Below are 14,423 nucleotides of genomic sequence, written 5' to 3'. Positions count from 1 at the left end.
TAGATGTCCCAGATCATTCCAGTCAAATTATCTACTGCAGGGCACATTGATGGCATTTAAAACATACAGGGTACTAATCCAGAGAAGGCCTATGGGAGCCATATACAACTCTTAGCAACCGCCAACTTTTAGTCTCCTGCTAAGAAATGCTCTGGGTCTAAAGGCATTATGATAATATGTACATCCCAGTCTCTGAAACAAAACCTAGTTATATTCTAATGTAACTGCTCAGCCAAATAGCTCAAATGGAAAGCTGGCTAGAAGTGAGCTGATGAGATCCAAAGCACGACTTTGGGACTCAGTGATGGCCAACAGAACCCTAAAGGCTTTAACTCTGCAAGTAACGCCATATCTGCTCCAGCCACCCAGGAGCGATGAATTCAGATCCTATAGCTTGCTGATGATGGCCGGTGAGAGGAAGCCACAGCTCCATTAGCTGACCTGGGAATGAATCTTGGTCTTTTTCTCTGTTTCTTCCTTCTCAGAAGGTAACCTATGGATCTTGGAGATTTCCAGGGCAAAGCACCACATTGGGGACGTAGCTAAGAGACTGAATCATGAGCCAAAGAAGGACTGAATTGTGCTCTTCCACCAGCCATTGGTACATCTTGATCAAGATCTCCTTCCTTTTAAGATTGAAATAGCCACTAGCCCACAGGCATCAGAGCTGTGGTCATTGTCACTGTGACTAGTTCCCATGAACAGCTCTTGAAAAGCTAGGCCTCATGCCTAAGGACTTTCAAATTGTCTCATTTAAGCCTCAAGAATACACTGTAAGAAAAGCACATCATCACTCTAGTTTTATACATGAGGAAACCAATATTCGGACGTGTAAGCGGCTCATTTCTCATTTGAATGGATTGGTCAACAAAATAAAAAGAAATTAGACAGATAAATTGAGAGGAATTCTAGCTAACAGTTACAGGACTTGTCATTACGCAAATCTGAAGTTAAAGCCTAGGTCTGCAATTTGATGGCTCTGTGAGCTTGGGCAAGTCATTTGGTTTCTCTGAGGTCCGGTTGATAGTATCGCCGCCCACTCCAATCCTGTTCCACTGAACGTGATGAAGAAATATTTTCCAAATATGGGTAGGAGGATGTCAAGAGTGACTGGGGTGGGTGGGTAGAGTCATTAGAGCACATGGTGTGCAGGTCAATTGTTAAAGAATAAATTCAGAAACCCTGTCTTGAAAAACCAAAAAAAAAAAAAAAAAGAATAAATTCAATAGTTATAAAAATGCAAATAAAATGTGGAGGGGACTTACTAGGAAGAAAGGTTTTAGCAGAAAAGGGAGGATACAGGGTAATGGGTGGAAATGCCTGAAAACTCACTAGGTACATATCAGAAAATCATAAACAATTGTATGATTAAAAACACGTTACATTTTTACTAATATTATTATGAGATAATTTTCCTATGCTCATGAATACAAATGACTTAGTTTATAACTCCCTCTATGGTCACCTCATTATTTTAAAGTTATGATTCTTTTGAAAGATGCTCAAAGGTTTGAGTACAAAGGAAGGCTGTTCCCTTTCCAGGTTAGGGAAAGTAGTGACCAATGGCTCTGCTCTATTGCGTCATTTTAATCTCTCATTTCATGATCCATGTTGTTACTGTATAGCACAACTGAGCTCTAGCGATGTTTGTTAAAACAGCAACAAGAGAGCAGCATTCAAAGCTGGGAATGGGCTGTGGAGAGAGCTTGGAGGAAAAGAATGGTGCCTAAGAAGCCTGAGGACCCTTCAGGTATCCCAGGTTCACAGTGAGGAAGTTAGTTTTGCTCAGACCTGATCACTACATCAGACTTTGGCCTGAAACAACTTCCCAAGGGGGAAATGTTTGCCCTTTGATCAGCTAGACAGAAATATTCCACTGTAGCCATGCTTTTTATTTTCTTCTTCGACTCAGTGAGCCCAGACTCCCTCTCTTCTCTCACGGTTTTCCCAACCATTTCCCCCGAGTCACACTTACGCTGCAGCAGAGAGTTGTTCCAGATATTTGACTACTTGGTGGCTGCTTCTAAGTGGAGCTTTTAAAAAAATTTTTTCTTTTTATTTACCTTTTGTGTCTTTCACATCATGCATCTCGATCCTATTCATTCCCCTTCCCTTCATATCTGCCCTCTGCCCTTACAACACCCGCCTTTAATAAAATAAAATTTAAGAGAAAAAAAAGGAAAAAAGAACAAAAAAACCCTCATCATGAAAGCTGTAAAATGATATAGTGAGTCATGCAGTAAACTCATATGTCCATATATCTTTACTGCAAGTGTTCATTGCAAAGAGGCATTGTTTTGGTTTGAGGCCTCTGGTTTCTAGTACACTATCGATCTGGGCCCTCACTGGGACTCCTGTTGGATACTCTTTTTTTTTTTTTTGTTATTGTTTTTTGAGACAAAATTTCTCTGTGTAGCTTTGCGCCTTTCCTGAATCTTGCTCTGTAGACCAGGCTGGCCTTGAACTCACAAAGATCCTCCTCCTGGGATTAAAGGCGTGCGCCACCGCTGACAGGCTCCTCTTGGATACTCTGCTGTTGCCGTGTGTTGCAGAGATCCTGTAGCTTTGGGTCTGCAGGACCAACTAAATGGGGCCTTTTGTTTCTGTGCTATTTTCTAAGTGTCCCGAGTAACGTCTGGAGTCATCGTAGGGATTACAGTGATATGACTTCCTAGAGCTTTGTGTGAGATCTGAATGCCATGGGAGTTTGGGTCCTAGAGGTTTTTGAAGGTGGGTACATCTCCCACACTCCATAGACCTGGGGCAGCTGCTGTGGAAGCGGCCAGCTCAAGCCTGCTGCTTTCTCAGAAGGCCATTCACTTCTGAATATTGAATTGAATCCTCATTATTATATCTTTCTTCTTCATACTTGGATGCGCAAGTTTTATGATTTTCATTTATATTATTCAGCCATGTCAGATAAGGAGGTGCCCTTAGAAATGAATCTTCTGGCTCACATCCCTCATTTTGAAAAGCTTCAACCCAGAAAGGGGGCAGGTGTTGTCTGAGCTCAGAGGTAGCTTGTGGGTACCAGGCCTAGGACAAAAGTCTGTGCCTTTTATGCATCGGGGTAAGAAGTGTTTCTTCTATCTCCTTTAAAAAGCTCTTTAGTGAAGCCATAAACAAGAAAGGCAGCCTATGCTTAAGTAGCCTATTGACAGCCACAGAACAGAACACTCAGTTGGTCATCATCGAAGCCAATTAATGACAATCCTGTCGATACCTTTATCTTCACTTTGCAGGTGAGGAAAACCGAGGTTTCTTTCAGTTGCCTGATCTGATGTATTAGTGTTCTATGGCTTAAATAACATACTTACTAATAAATAATTTTGTAGCTCAGAAGTTCAGAATGCAACCGAGTAGGCTCAAATCACAGTGTAGACCAACTGTGTTCCATTTCCAGAGATTGCGGACATCTTGACTCCTGTCTTACCAGACCTATACAAGGGATAGCCTCTTTTCTGTTTTTCCATTTTTCCTAGCTTCCAGAGGTTGTCAAATTCCTTGGCTTGTGACAGCTTCTTCTTCCACTACATCTCTCAGATCCATCACCCTCTTGATCTAAGCACACCTGGAAAAGGCTCACTCCTTTCAGGGACTTCTGTAATTTGATTAGGCCTACCAGATAGCCCATGATCACCTCTCCAGCCTCAAGCTTGGCAATCTTAACCTCTGCTGTGCATTCTGTTTTGCCATTTAGGATAACGTATACCACACTTGGGCATCGATGTACTTGAGACTGTCACTCTGCAAGGTACCACATTTCACCCTCTGTCCCCCAAAGATCTGTGTCTGTCTCTCATACAAAACCCATTCTTCTTTTTTTTTAATTTTTATTTTTTAAATTACACTCATGATATTCATTAATTACACCCATGATATTAATCACATTTGTGGTATTCATAGATTACATTCGCAGTATTCATTCAAATATATATATTGAAATGCCGAATGTCATTTAGTGAAGGAGGGAGGAGGTCTTAAATACAGGCCTACAGCACAATGGGAGAACCCTGGAGGGCAGAAGTTCGCTACTGTTGGTTTACAATCTTGCATCTAAGCTGTTAACACCCATTATTCAGGATATACAGACAAGAAACTTCCCTTAAGCATTCAGGAGGGTGGAACTTGGCAGGGAATTAGCACAGGGAGAATATCAAGGTCAAGGCCTGCAAGGTAGGCAACAGTTACCCAAAACAGGGGCCACAAAAGTAGCTACCACAGTTAGTTAATCTTCCATTCTATTGGGCATGATAAATTTAATTCAGTAGTTTTATACATCTTGATTGACTTTGAAAATTATAAATTTATAAACTCAAGTTCCAGTTGCTTTTGGGATACTATCTTACAAGAACTCCAACATATAGTAGGGCTCGTTAAGGAAGAGAAGGGCTCAGTTGCCTTTAGCCCACTGGCTATGGGTGAGATAGGACCTCTCTTGGTCTTCTCTGTGTCGAATACACAGATTGCAAGCCCAGTGCCACTTTGAGATCTTTGGCAGCAGTTAACTCTGCAGCTCTCACACAATTGAGCTGTATGATAATGAGTATTCAGAGACTGGTAATGCCTGGGGGGCACTCACCAACCTAAGACAGAGTACCTGTGTGTCCTGGGCAGGCGTCTCCCTGACGGGTAAGGTGACCTGCTGATGTCCCAAGCAACCCAAGTCAGAAGCTCATTTTTTTTAATAAAAGGGGGACCTGTAGGTCCCTGGCCCCTGTTTTGGAAAACCCATTCTTTTTACCTTAAACTTTCTAAGTCACAACCCACAACATGAAATAGACTTAGTAGGTCAATGCAGTCTGGGTCTGTTGACCCCTGGTTGAGTGCACAGGCTGCTTATTTTCTTACAGACTGGCCTGAATTCATCAAATCATAAACTGAAGCTGTGAAAGCAGGGGACATGCCTATCACACAGTGCCATTAAAATGTTCATTAAGCAAATGAAAGTTGAAAAAAACAAGGTGCTAGTGGAAGCACTGAAGTAGAAGTCATTTCAAAATGACATTTGTTTTTTTTTTTTCTGTTCCCCAAAGCTTGAATTCGTAAGGTTTTATGCTACAAATTTCATCAGAGCCCAGAATGCCTTACAAGGTGAACTGACCAAACTTCTCCCATTACATTTAGGTTTCAATTTCTCCTAGATGCCTTTTCAGACATTTCAGATCGGCTGGCAGCCCATGAATTTTCTTTTGAGTTTAAACAGAATTATTAAAACTTACAGGTTGCCAAGTATATTTGCTATATACCTACATCCTGTGTATTAACCTACGGATGACTTTTGTGTGTGAAATACTTCCCTACAGTTTCCCTAACTTCCTTTTCATGATGACTAAATATAAAAACCATTCGATTTTTTTATACAGTTAGAAACTTCAGTGTAAATAACTTGGTTGTAAAGATGCTTGTCTACTAGTTAAATAGTCCTATCACCATAAAGTAGTTGGATAGACACATTTTCCAACCACATTAACTTATACAACAAGCTATTTTGGTCCCCAAATTGACTAGATTTTTCTTGACAAAAAAATTCTCTCATGGGGACCTGTCTGTACATGACTGCCATAATCTAAGGGCATTAGTCATATAACCCCTATCATTTAGGACAAGGTATGTTCAAGTTAACCCTAGACACTCAAGAAAATCTTTACCCCCATTAGGTTGAGATTGTACATTTTTTTTTTAGCATTGAAGTTTTTATTCATGTGAATCGTTAAAAATGGGCATCTATACCAGTGTCAAATGAGGGTAGGCAGGGTAGACAAGGAAAAGGAATTCCCGTCTATTGGTAATAAAGCTCCAGGTTCATCCCATCATGGATTTCATAATCTCCCAGAGACACGTGGTCCTTAAAAATCGTGTACCACTTTTTAAGAATGATCTTATTCCAGTGGGTGCCAGTTTGGGCTGCTATCAGTTTCTTCAAGTCCCAGATGGTGTCATCGGTGTTGCACTTGACGCGGACTTTCTTTCCTAGACGGTCGTTGCAAAGCACCTCAATCATTGTGGCTGAAGCTCTAATCCCCTCGAACTTATCGACGACACAACTTCTAAGATTGTGCATTCTTTAATAAAAAAAAAAAAGACATTTAAACATCTTATCGTCAAATTCAAAGCAATCCTCAGGCCTGGAGCAACGACTCAGTGGGTTAAAATCACATACAGCTTTTGTGGAAGAACCTGGTTCTGTTTCCAGCACCCACATTGGGTGGCTCACAACTGCCTGTCACTCTAGTTGCAGAAGATCCAGTGTCCTCTTCTGACCTCTGAAGGCAATTGCATGCCTATGGTGAACATAAGCCCACACAGGTACATACAGGAATATATAAAAAATAATCTAAAATAAAGCAATTCTAACATAACCCAATTATAATTATCTGTATTTCTTTCCTTAATTGTGTCAGAGCCAATGCCCAATTTCTTTCTGGATATTAGAATTATTTTTTGCTTGGATTTTAAGGATTTTTATTTATATGACATAACTATCAATTCCAAAATCCAAAGTCATTTCACTGGTGTTGAATGCAATCTAAAAAAGACAGTAGCTGGTAGGTAGAGAAGTGAGGAGTGTATCTGCCACTGGGGTTGCTGGCTAGAGTATCACGGCTTCCTTCAACTGAATACCCCTCACTCCCACAGAACACCTTAGGATGCCTCACGAGAGGCAGAGGTTGAAAGAGCCATGTGGTTCAGCTGATTCACAAGGCATAGATTTCGGAACTGAGGAGAGGTAAGGAAATCGAGACCAAACATAGGGACGGCTTGCTCTTAAATGCCAACTCCAGCTAGGAAAGAGGTCTGGGCTTCACTGCAGAGACAAACCATCTTGTTTAAAGGCTGACACTTCTGTTACAAACAGGAATTCCATTAGCACAAAGAAGACAGACAGACCATTATGAGTCCCTTGAACAGTTCTGAGCAGTAAATAGGGGAAATGATGGTTAATTTAAACTCCTTTTAAAATGAGGAAGTCCTACCCCACTGCAAATTATGTTGATTATTGTGTCTGAAGAACTCTGAATGCTAGGATTTTGTCAGGGGAATTATTCAGGTTGAATTATTTATTGGCAAGAGGCAGTTACTGTTTCTAATGCTTGAATGACAATTTTAACATATTGACATAAAATAGGTCAAGAGAGAGAAATACGTGGAAAGGACGGGGAAGTCTGTTTAATGCAATAGAAAAAATTAGGTATTTGAATCACCCACCAATTTTCTGCTCTAATAGTACCTAATTAAGAGTTGTCTGTGGAAATGTTTGCCCAGCTATGCTTTTAAAGCCACGGAGGTTGCCTCAAAGCAAGGGGAAGCCCCACACACTCCTTGTCTATCTTACCATTAACTGAGTAAAGTTGATGGGTGTCCTGCTCAGCTTGGACTCTCATAATAAAAATTACATGTTTCTGGTGGATTTAGCAATAAACATGTATTTTCACTATTCCATAAGCTGTGAAATTTAAAATTATGGTGCTGAAGCTTCTATTCCTTGTTGACTTTCTCTCTCTCTCTCTCTCTCTCTCTCTCTCTCTCTCTCTCTCTCTCTCTGAGCGCACACACACACACACACAGACACACACACACACAGAGTGTTAGAATGAATCTTTCACACATTTTTCTGAAGCCTCCTTATACAGCTCTGATCCCATTCATGGGGACCCTACTCTCATGACGTAACTGCCTTCTGCTGTGCTTTGAATGTAAAATATCCCCCATAGACTTGTGTACCTCAGCACTTGACCCCCAGATGGCAACACTGGAGGGTTGTGGCACCTTTAAGAGGTGGACCATCATTGAAAGAAGTGGGTCAATGAGGGTGGACCTTGAGATTGTATAGCCCTGCTCACCTCTTGTTCACCCATGTTTCCTGACTGCTGATAAAAGGTAGCCAGCTGACTCCCGCTCCTGTCACCATGCCCTCCTACCATCTTGAAATGTCTCCTGTCAAACTGTGAGCCAGAATAAAGCATCATCATGCCTTTCATTTGCTTTTTGTTGGTATTTGGTCACAGCGCTTGGAAAAATATCTAATGCAGAAGAATCTTGGTGATGGAAAGTGGGCTGTTGTTTAATAACCACCCTCCCCGATGTGGTTCTTAGGTCTTTGGGACTGATTTAAAACAGGGAGTTGGAAGAATTTAGAACTTTAGAATAGGCTCTCAAATGCTGTAAGCAGGGGTCAGTGGACTATTTTGATGGGAGTTTGGAAGGCTAGGAAACTGAAGGAATTCAGAAAGTGTTGGCTAGGCTCTTGTAATTTCTCAGGGAACAAGGACTCTATTGGGAACCAGACAAGAGGCCATTCTGTATATATTCAAGCAGAGAATCTGTATCTGGTTTATTCAAGAAGCCAATGTCCTGAGAGCTTGAATGATGTTATAACTAAAAGTAATGGACTAATGTGTGTAGCAGGGGGAATTTTAAGGTGAGAGAGCATTCAGGCTGTGGCATGGTCATTGCTCACCATTTTGACTCAGGTACACCATGAAGAACAATAAGTTGGGAAGGAAAATGTAAAAACTGCAGTTTGTTGAAGAACAGAGTTTATGAAAGTTTAAACTTGCAGCCGAAAGTGTGTCGAAAAAGAGGCTCTAACTGTTAAAGAGAAATTTGTTCTGCATAGGAGAGATAGAAAATATGAGCCGGGCGGTGGTGGCGCACGCCTTTAATCCCAGCACTCGGGAGGCAGAGCCAGGCGGATATCTGTGAGTTCGAGGCCAGCCTGGGCTACCAAGTGAGTTCCAGGAAAGGCGCAAAGCTACACAGAGAAACCCTGTCTCGAAAAACCAAAAAAAAAAAAAAAAAAAAAAAAAAAAAGAAAATATGCCCTGAGGGTAGAACCCCTTACTCATTGATGTCTAATATGTGGAGATGGAAATTTATTTGAAAGGAGAAAACCTGAACTGAGAAGGAGAGTGAAGGGTCTCCCCATTCAAAATAAATTGATCAGGAAAGCATTTTCAGATTCTCCAACCAAGGCACGCAGATATAACTACCGCTTTGGTCCACTGGGACCAGACACCATCTCAAGCTGCCAAAACTCGGTGGCATTGTCTATATGGTATTGGTTTTACACGTATGAAAGATGTAAGTTCAAAGGCAGTGTGGGTCTTGCTTTCTGGCTTCAGAGAGCTACTGAGGCCAGATAACGTGTGGCAAGATGGTATCATCTGCAAAGAGACAACCACAAGGCTGTTTTGTGAAATTGGAAAGATGAAAATTAAGTTGTAGTGGATACCTGAAGATATTAGGGATACCAAGACCATGAGACATCTGCCTAGGATAGCTGAGAAATTACAATGGAACTGGCCCCAAAGAGAGGCCATGTATGCTACACACATCAGAGCAGAAGGAGCAGAGTTACCCAAGTTTTTTGGGACCCAGATGATTCTATCACAAGCTCCATATGCAGGGCCATGGAACTGTGGATTTGGCGTTTGCACTGCTGGGTTCTGGTTTTGTTTTGGTCTGTTATCTCCTGCTGTGGCCCCATTATCCTCTTTTGGTTATAGAAATGTTTAATCTGTGACTGTTCATATTAGAATTATCGGATTTGTTTTCTGTCTTTGCAGGATCTCACAGTTAAAGAGATTTCTTGAGTCTCGAGGGATTTTGAGCTTTTGAAAAGGGTTGACAGTACCAAAAACTGTGGGGATGGCTTGAAGTTGAAATGAATGTATTTTGCATTATGTGATAGACTGGAGTCATTGGGGGCCACGGGCAGAATATTGTGGTGTGAGAGTGAAATGTCCCTCATGGTCTCATGTATTGAACATGTTGTCTTCAGCTGGTGATACTGTTTTAGAAATCTGTAGAACCTTTAAGAAGTGGATGCTCACTGAAGGAAGTGGGTCATTGGGGGTGGGACTTGAAGTTTTCATACCCTTGTCCAATTTCCTTTTCACGCTCCAAAGTTTTCTTCACTGCTAGTCTCTTCCACCATGATGGAATGCATCCCATTCAACTAGAATGTAGAATAAATCCATTCTCCTTTAATTTGCCCCTCATCAGATATTTGATTATAACAATGAGAATAATAACTAATATTCCTATTGGCCTAGTTAGTGTTAAGTGTCAAGTTTACGCAGCTGAGAGTCACTTGAGAAGGGAGTCTTAAATTGAGAGATTGCCCAGATCAGAGTGGCCTGCAGGCATGTCTTTGGGGGAGATGTCTTGACAGTTAATTAATGTGGGAGGGCCTAGCCCACTATGGGCAGCACCATTCCTTGGGCAGGTGGATCTGGGCTGCTTAAGGAAGCTAGTTGAGAATGAGCCTTTGTGAGCGAGCAAGTAAAGTTCCTCTATTGTGTCTGCTTGAATTCATGCTTTGGCATCCCTCAGTGGTAAACGATGACCTAGAAGTGAAATCCAAACAAACCCTTTTCTTTCCTAAGTTGCTTTTAGTCAGGGAGATAGGAAGGAAACTAGAACACATAACAAAAGCTTCCCTTCCACATTCCATCATGTTGGGTATAGATGTTCCAACAGATTTTCTTTGAGGGGAACATAATACATACTGAGTTCATAGCAGTGCACATGTATTGATTTGAGTGAGGTGGTTTAAAATTGGAGTTCCTATAGAATGTCTGCAGTTTAACTCTGGTGAATCTATACTCAGTTGCTGACTTGGATTTCTTCCTCTTCTTTTTCTCCCCCCCTTCTCCTCCCCTCCTCCTCCTCCTCCTCCTCCTCCTCCTCCTCTTTCTCCTCCTCCTCTTCTTCTTTTAGATTTACTTATTTTTTACTTTTCATGTTCTGAGTGTTTTACCTGAATATATATAAGCATACCATGTGCATGTCTGGTGCCCATAAAGCTCAGAAGAGAACATAAGATCCCGTAGACCTGGAATTATTGTTGTGAACTTCCTTGTGGGTTCTGGGTCCTCTGCCAGACCAACCAATACACTTAACTGCTGATCCATCTCTCCTGCCCCTGGCCTTCTCTTCTTGAAGGGAAGGATGGTGAACTTGCCCCTAATTCTGTTCGGAATAGCTCATTTTATTCTTGCTCAGAAGCTGAGGATATAATGTAAGATAGAAATATTCCTGCCTCTCTCTAAGCTTTATCTGCTACAGTTGCCTACTTTGTGTTCCTCTTCATTCATGCTCTCACTTAAAATCTAGAGTACCAGTTTTAGAATATGTATCACAATGCTACTGGCCACCCAAAATCTTCTAAATCTTTCTCTGCTCAAATCCCCAAACTTTGACTTGATGTAGCTTCTAAGTCATGTGTATTTTGACCTCTGGCTACTTCTCCAATGTCATCTCCGGCTATCTGCCTCCACTTTCCCAGCCACCCCACAGTCGAGAACATAATGAGTGGTGTTTTGCACTGTCTCACAGCTCCATGGCTTATCCCACCAGGCATTTAGTTTGTTCAAATGTCCCCACCACAAAAAACAAACAAACAAGCAAATAAACAAACAAACAAAAACACTATTAAGGGTAGAGCTCTTCCTTCTTCTCCAAATTCATATGTTGAAGCTGCATCCTCAGAAGCTCAAAATGAGGTTGTATTTGGAAGTAAAGGACTTAATGCTGGGTGTCCAACTTTCTGCACCGTGAGAACATAAGTTTCTGTTGTTCAAGCCACAAGTAGGTTATATTTGGTTGGGGAATCCCTGGCAGACACATCCTGACTGTTCAATTTATAGTATATTTTGATTCCTTTGACCTGACATTTTCTTCCTTCAAAGTACTTACTGTGTAACATTGTATCATATATTTACTATTTTCCTTTGCATCTGTTTCATGTCTCCTTTATTTATTTTTAAATGCAGTGGTGTTAGAGACTCTGCCATGGCTGCTATTAAGTCCTGGTCAGTATCTGGTACATAGCAAGTATTCGGTAAACACTCACTAATACATGAGTAGGATTTCTCACTTCCATGGTGTCCTTCCACCTCCTGTTGTTCATCTCTGCAAACCTTTCTTCAGGTGCTGTAGACCTTCCTGAATTTCCTGACACTTCCTTCCTCAGATAGCATGGGCACGGACTCATTCTCATGGATACTCAACACTCATTGTTTCTTGACTGTTTCAGGATGATGTTGTGTCTCTTAATTATTATTTTTTCCCCAGCAAAGAAAAGTTGGCCTGAAAGGGAGTTTTGTACTTGGTCTTAAGTACTATGCACTTACAGCTAAAGACTTTCTCTGGCACTTGAATTGCTCAGTCTGTCTGATCTTTATCCTGCTGAGTGAGGCTGAGACAGAAGTTCTCAGAAAAAATGCAGCTGACATTTGTCCAGTCCAGGAGTCATAAGGTACAAAAGAAAGCACTGATCAATATCTTTGCCTGCTTCTATTGAAAACTTGCAATTTTGATGCTTCCAAGACTGCATTCAGTCTGATAGCGAAATGGGGATGCCACTCTCAGAACTGGTCCATCTGTGAGCCTTGCCAGGTTAAGATGCTAGGGATGACTGGATTATTTCTCATAATGGAAGCTTGGGTAAACGCTGAGAGCCGCTGTTAAGTCTCCAGACTGGCATTCAAGGCCCTCTTCAAATTGTTTGTAAGCCTCGTCTATGAGACATTTCTGTTTTCCTACCCAGAGAATGCTTCCTGTTCCCTGGGTACCACCCCCGGCTGTGACACCTTCAGATCTCTGACTCTTTTCTCCTTGGCTATGTAATAAGCCGCCCCGTGAAGTCAGCTATCGCCTTCTCCGTGATTCCAAATTGTTCTCATCCATCACCCATGTGATGTTTCCCCTCCACCAAGGCCGTTCTCAGTAGCAAGAAGGAGCTAATGAGGAATAAATAGTTGTGATGTCACAATGCTATGACATAGGTATGATAATTATCTTCAGTTTATAGACAAAGAAATGGATTAGTGATACCATGTCTGGTTCCTCAAAACACATTTCCTAGTTTCTCCTTTATCAGGCTTCTTTCTCTAGTCAGTAACAGTGCATGTATCTTCCTGTACATCTCTTAGCTCTTATGGTCTTTAACTCTAAAGAGAGATGTCTGACTCATGTTTCTGGCCTATGATTTCCTTAATATCAAAGACCACACCTGAATGATCATTTTCCCATTAATTAGCTTTTGCTAAACATGAGCGCTTATGAACTGATGCATTGTTTTGAATCTACTTTTTGGACCCCAGAGCTCGAGCTTACTAATGGATTCATACCTTGATGCATAGAAAAACACTGATTTAATTGTAACCAAACTTATTGAATGTGTTTTTGAATGTGGCATGGATGTTGGTGTGAATTTGTTCCACGAAGGTTCTTTTTCCACAGGTGGCTGAACTGTCATTGTTCCTCTTTTGTGATTTGTAGAAGGCTTGGCATGGTCTTTAGGAATGCATTAGATGGAATCCACTAGGGAGAATGAGACCCCTCTTATATGCTGGGCTTTGAGAGGGAGGTATAAATTCTCTCCCTATCTTCTATTTTTTTTGTCTTCCAGTCTAATTAAATAGGGGACATTCTGAGTTCTATCTACCTTTCCAGACTAGTCTTTCTCTTTAAAGCAATTTTCTTTGCCCTTGGTTTCTGATCTTTTCCCAGACTCTAATATATGTGCCATTTGCAGGGCACAAAATACAGATGACCCTGTGTGGCATTTAACTTCTTGTAGGCATGTGCATTCCATCTCTTCAATACTGCTGAAAAGCCCCAGAGGCCAGAGATTCAGCCTTGTCCTTCCTTTGGGTCTCCCATTTGGGTGTACACTTAGACAAATGGACAGCATGTGAGGGGCACACATCTTCTCTACATACTCAAAGGCATTGGAATGAGTACAGTGCAGTTGTATGACTGAACAGATAAGGAGAAAAATCAGAGTACCCAACACATAAATGGATGATAAAAGAAGAGAATTTCAGAGCAGTGATTTGGAAAGTCCAATATAGTATCTTAATGATCACTCCAGACGTTCTCTGTCTATTATAAACTGGGGCTTTAGAATGTTAATAAATGGCTCAAGTTGCTGAACTAATGCATTGCAGGGGCAAGATTTGAAACTAGATCTTTAAAAAAAATCTCAGTTTTTCACACTTACTACACATAATTATTAAAATTTATAGAACTAACAATAAGCAGTGGGATCAGTTACAAGGAGTTGAGCACTCAGAGAATTCCATCTTGGCTTCTCAACAGTTCTGTCTACAGAGACTATTTCAACTAGGTTCCGGTTTCTTCAGTCCTCAGCTTCGTCAATGTGCAAAGCCATTTCCAACTAATTAAGTTCATCCTTATCTTCACATTGGTCCTGGATAACACATTTACAGTTGCCAAAGGAACTTCCCTCCAAGCATCTTAATGATCTATTAGTTTTCTCTTGTCCTCTCTTGGTCCTATATTCCAGGTCTTCTGTCCTCAAGAACAATAATTGTACCTATTAGCATCATTGCACAGAACACATCAGGATGCTCCATCCTCACAAAACGTAGAATCTCCATTATGCTCTG

The 14,423-nt window shown here is 41.2% G+C and overlaps 1 pseudogene; it reads right to left on the bottom strand.

Moving 5' to 3' along the window:
* Nucleotides 1-5,752: 5,752 nt before the first annotated feature.
* On the bottom strand, nt 5,753-6,045 carry LOC102906696 (ubiquitin-like protein 5 pseudogene; annotated as a pseudogene).
* Between the last annotated feature and the right edge of the window lie 8,378 nt (nt 6,046-14,423).

The sequence above is a fragment of the Peromyscus maniculatus genome, chromosome 22 (genome assembly GCF_049852395.1).
Source record: "Peromyscus maniculatus bairdii isolate BWxNUB_F1_BW_parent chromosome 22, HU_Pman_BW_mat_3.1, whole genome shotgun sequence".
Lineage (NCBI taxonomy): Eukaryota > Metazoa > Chordata > Mammalia > Rodentia > Cricetidae > Peromyscus > Peromyscus maniculatus.
This window is presented reverse-complemented; position numbering and strand designations above follow the sequence as displayed.